This window comes from Pan paniscus, chromosome 7, assembly GCF_029289425.2.
Source record: "Pan paniscus chromosome 7, NHGRI_mPanPan1-v2.0_pri, whole genome shotgun sequence".
NCBI classification, from domain to species: Eukaryota; Metazoa; Chordata; class Mammalia; order Primates; family Hominidae; genus Pan; species Pan paniscus.
The window spans coordinates 62,302,126-62,307,992 of record NC_073256.2 but is presented as its reverse complement, the minus strand read 5'-3'; positions in this window follow the sequence as shown (position 1 = coordinate 62,307,992).

Genomic DNA, 5,867 nt, shown 5'->3' with positions numbered 1-5,867 from the left:
CTGTTGTTCTCACTAATTGGGAGATTCAGAAGTTTTACTTTGAGTATTTTTGGTGTTAAATAGAAATAGTCTTTTGCACTACTAACAAGGTTGTCAGACTCAAAAAACATGTAACCAATTATCTAAATCACCATTGATATTTAACTCCAATTAGTATAAAAGCTAATTCATGCCCAAACATAACAAACAAGACCTCATCATCTATGCCTACATCAGTTTAACAAGTCAATATTTTGAAGGTATGTAATCTTGTTGAAGTATAAAATGCAGAGTTATATTTGAAAGATATACTTAACTGTATCTCCATCAGCAGGTATTTGTGTGGGCATATGCATTGTTCTTTCTGCCATGCCACACTAAAAGAGCTGAAAATAAAAAAAAATGAACATTTTAAAAAATTACTTACAAAGACTATATTCTTGCTATAAAATTTAGATCAATTTGGGGGCATAATATAGGTATTTTTATGAGTTTTAGTTTTTAGTTCACACTATTGATCTGTTTTAAACTGTGCCTGTCTTGCTAGATGGGGTTCTATATAATGAATAATATGTAATATTCAACTTATAATGTAGAGTAATACATTTGTCCATAAGCACACAAAAAGCATCTTAAACTCTCTTTGGAAATCAAGAGGATAAGAGCACTCTTCTTCTTTAAATGACTCTTTGGTCATAAAAAAGGAAAGTAGAAATTTTTGCTTTAAAAATGGTTAAAAAAAAAAAAAAGTAAGACACTCATAAGCACTTAACTTTCCAGAGTAGCATTCCAGAGGAGGCTTGGGTATTCGAGTCTACCCATTGAAAGGAAATTGTGAAAGCAGACCTTATACAATCTAAAAGGGTCCTATAGACACTGAACTAAAATAATGATAATTCTCACTTATGAAGCATCTATTATGCACCTAGCATTGTGCTAAGGGTTTATGTGCTTTATTTACCTCTGCAAGTCCTCATAGTAGATCTGAGATATATGTATTTTCATTGCCATATGCCAGGTGAAAAAATTCAAACTCAGAATGATTAAGTAACTTACTTTCCCAGGGATTCAGCTGTGCAGCAGACACAGGTCCGAACTGATTCCAAGCTGGTCTCCTTTCCACTGTCCCAAGTTGTGGACCAAATAAATATTCACTGTGTTTGTAACAGTTGGGAACAGGGAGGAGAGGTACAAGACAGCGTGCTGTGCTCATCTCCAAGCAGAACTGCCTGAGAAGGCCATGCTACCCTACTTTTGAACACAATGTCCAACTTAATGGTGGACATTGCAGTAATTTCCACCCTTTAATAGAAATCAGCAATAAGCATTGTTGATTTAAGTCAACAATGTTTGGCTGGGCACAGTGGCTCGTGCCTATAATCCCAGCACTTTGGGATGCCAAGGCAGGAAGATCACTTGAGGCCAGAAGTTTGAGACCAGACTGGCCAACAAGGCAAAATCCCGTCTCTACTAAAAATACAAAACTTAGCCAGGCATAGTGGCACAGGCCTGTAATCCCAGCTACTCAGGAGGCTGAGGCATGTGTATTGCTTGGACCCAGAAGGTGGAGGCTGCAGTGAGCCAAGATCCCACCATGCACTCCAGCCTGGGTGACAGAACAAGACTCTGACTCAAATAAATAAATAAATAAATAACAATGTTTACTTAAATCAACAATATTGTTTTTGAAATATTGTAGTAAATTGAAGTAAATTACTACAAATTCATAAGTCTCTATCTCTGTATAATGGCTGAATTTTTGGCAAATCTGCCAAAATTCATTTAAGAACTAGAGACACAACTTGTCTTGTATTTAAAAACCTAATTAAATGTCTCAGACAAAGAGGGATTTATTTCTTTCACATAAGTCTAGAGCAGAAGTTCTCAAATTACGATCACTGGGCCTTGAGGATTCCTGAGACTCTTTTGGGGGTCCCATGGGTTCAATTTTTTTTCTAATAACACTAGGGTTTTTTGTTTTTTTGCTTTCATTTTGAGATAGGGTCTCACTCTGTCACCAACGCTGGAGTGCAGAGGCTCAATCACAACTGACTGCAGTCTTGACCTCCCAAGCTCAAGTGATCCTCCCCACCTCAGCCTCCCAAGTAGATGGGATTACAGGCATCTGCCATCACACCCTGCTAATTTTTGTATTTTTTGTAGAGACAGGGTTTTGCCATGTTGCCCAGGCTGATCTTGAACTCCTAAACTCAAGCAATTCTCCTGCCTGGCCTCCCAAATTGTTGTGATTACAGGTGTGAGTAGTATGCCCTCTGCACTTGGCCAATACTAGGGTTTAACTTGCCTTTCCACTCTGTTGATATTTACCCTGATGGTTCAAAAACAATGGGGGTTAAAACTACTGCTACCTTTGGCTGGGCACGTTGGCTCATGCCTGTAATCCCAGCACTTTGGGGGGCCGATGCAGGTGGATCGCCTAAGGTCAGGAGTTCAAGACCAGCCTAGCCAACATGGTGAAACCCCATCTCTACTAAAAATAGAAAAAAATAGCTGGGCATGATGGCAGGTACCTGTAATCCCAGCTACTCGGGAGGCTGAGGCAGGAGAATCGCTTGAGCCAGGGAGGCGGAGGTTGCAGTGAGCCGAGATGGCACCACTGCACTCCAGCCTGGGCAACAAGAGCAAGACACTCTCTCAAAAACAAACAAACAAAAATCTACTGCTACCTTCATAAGAAAATGGCACCAAATTGTATTATTAGTTATTGCATTATTCACCTCACACATTCACAACAACAACAAAAAACAGTAAATAGCCATTAAGTATTTATACTGTATAGAAGTATGATGGTTGTCTTGAGGAAAACAAGCTCTGTGATTGATTGTGTTGTGAGAAATAGGAACTCCTTTTTGCATGGAACATTATTAATTTCAAGTACAATTGAAAAACACAGATGACTTAAGCTTGGGGATTTCTAAGACAGTTTCTTGAAAATGAATGAGGCGTGGTTTGTAACATTAAGAAAAATAACAAGGCGGGCCAGGCACGGTGGCTCACGCCTGTAAGCCCAGCACTTTGGGAGGCCGAGGCGGGCGGATCACGAGGTCAAGAGATCAAGACCATCCTGGCTAACACGGTGGAACCCCTCTCTACTGAAAATACAAAACATTAGCCGGGCGTGGTGGGAGGCGCCTGTAGTCCCAGCTACTCAGGAGGCTGAGGCAGGAGAATGGCATGAACCCAGGAGGCAGAGCTTGCAGTGAGCCAAGATTGTACCACTGCACTCCAGCCTGGGCAACAGAGCGACACTCCATCTCAAAAAAAAAAAAAAAAAAAAAAAAAGAAAAAGAAGAAGAAAAAGAACGAGGTGGATCCTGTAATCCCAGCACTTTGGGAGGCTGAAGCAGGGGAACTGCTTGAGCCCAGGAGTCTGAAACCAGGCTGGTCCGCATAGTAAGAGCTGGTCTCTACAAAAGAAAAATTTAAAAATTAGCCAGGCATGGTAGTGTGTGTCTGTAGTCGCAGTTACTCAGCAGGCTGAGGCAGAAAGATTGCTGGAGCCCCAGAGTTTGAGGCTGCAGTGAGCTATGATTGTGCCACTGCACTCCAGCCAGGGCAACACAGAGAGACCCTGTCCAAAAAAAAAGAATGAAAAGAAAACTAACTGAAAATGTACTTTTTAAATGATAAAATTTACATTTTTGTAGATTTTGTGATATGAGGTTTACTGCTAAAATAGTTTTCAGAGAACTTGTATCAATCATCATGATCTTGATAGCTTTCCAACATTTAAAAACTTTTCTAAAAAGTTTTCTAAAAACATTGGTGGTGATATTAACAATGCAAATGTTTGATATTGTATAATGAAATGTGACAACATTAAATAGATTAAGTTTATTTAATTATTAACTGTTAATTGTTAACAGTGTGGAAGTTTCCCAACCTCCACACTGTTAATATATTGGTCTGTATAATTCTTTGTTCTGAAGACTGTTTAATGCACTAGAGTGCTTAGCTGCCTATCTGTTCTCTACCCACTAGATGTCACTAGCAACCCCCAAGTGTGGCAACTGACATCTCCAGACATTGGCCAAATTGGAGAGCAAAATAACTCTGAGCTAAGAAATACTAAATTAGATAACTCAGTAAACAGATGTTTTTCTTTCTTTCCTTCTTTCTTTTTTGTTTTATTGAGATGGAGTCTCACTCTGTCACCCAGGCTGGAGTGCAGTGGCTCAATCTCAGCTCACTGAAACCTCTACCTCCCGGGTTCAAGCGATTCTCCTGCCTCAGTCTCTGGAGTAGCTGGGACTACAGTCATGCACCACCACACCCGGCTAATTTTTGTGTGTTTAGTAGAGATGGAGTTTCACCATTTTGGCCAGGCTGGTCTTGAACTCCTGACCTCAGCTGATCCACCCACCTGGGCCTCCCAAAGTGCTAGGATTGATTACAAGTGTGAGTCACTGCACCTGGCCAACAGATGTTTTTTGAGTGACCAGTGCTTGACATTACAAAGGTATACATGAGTTCAGGATCCATTTGAAGAGTCAGACTAGATTTTTTTTAAATTGTATTATACGTTGACAAATTATCATTGTATATATTTATGGGTACAAAGTGATGTCATAAATTTTTAGTATAATATGAAATAACTAAATTAATCAAATGAACATACTCATAACCTGAAATATTTGATTTTTTTGCTAAGAACATTTGAAATGTACTGTCTTAGTAATTTTGAAATGGACAGTGCATAATTATTAAGTATATTCACCAACCTGTGCAATAGATCTCAAAAAGTCCAAACATAATTTTGCTATTTAATTGAGGCCCTGTACCCTTCGATTATCATTTCTCCACTCCCACCAGGATACACTCTGCTTCTGAGTATTAAACTCAGAAGTAAAACAGTTAGTGTTTTACTTTCCACCTTTACATGAGAACATGTGGTATTTGTCTTTCTGAATTTGCCTTATTTCACTTAACAGAACATTCTCTGATGTCATCCATGTTGTTGCAAATGACAGAATCTCTTACTTTTTAAAGGTTGAATAGTATTCCATGGTGTATACATACATTTTCTCTCTCCATTTATACATTTATGGACACTTAAGATGATTCTATAACTTCATTTTTGTAAATAGTGCTGCAATAAACATGGGCGTGCAGACTTGTCTTTGCCATATTAATTTAAATGTAACAAAAGTGTGTGAAAATAGTTTCAGATTTCACATTGCAACTAATCTTGTCCAATTTTGGTGGAGTATGAAGGAATAATATTCACAATCATGTTGGAAGATTACTAAGTGATTCCTTTTACCAACTATGAATCTGTATGAAGCCAGATTTTCTTCAGAAACATTAAGCAAAACAGCATATTTCAGGAGACTAAATGTAGAAGCAGATGTAAGAATTCAGCTGTCTTTTTTTCTTTGTACTTTTTTATTGTGGTAAAATAGACATAACATAAAATGTGCCATCTTGATTTTTAAGGGAAAGTTCAGTGGCATTCTGTATATATTCACATTCTTGTGCAACCACCACCACCCTCCATGTCCAGAACTTTAAAAAATCTTCCCAAACTAAAACTTTATATCCATAAACAATAACTACCCTTCCTCCCCTATTTCTGGGACTCACAATTGTACTTTCTGTCTCTACGAACTTCACTACTTTAGGTACCTCATACAAATGGAACTATGTAATATTTGTCCCTTTGTGACTGAATTATTTCACTTAGCATAATGCCTTCAAGGTTCCTCTCTGTTGTAACATGTGTCAGAATTTCATTCCTTTTTAGTGCTAAATGATATTCCATTGTACATACATACCATATATTGCTTATCCATTCATTCATCAGTGGACAGTGGACATTTGGGTACTTCCACCTGTTGGCAATTGTGAATAATGCTGCTGTAAATGTA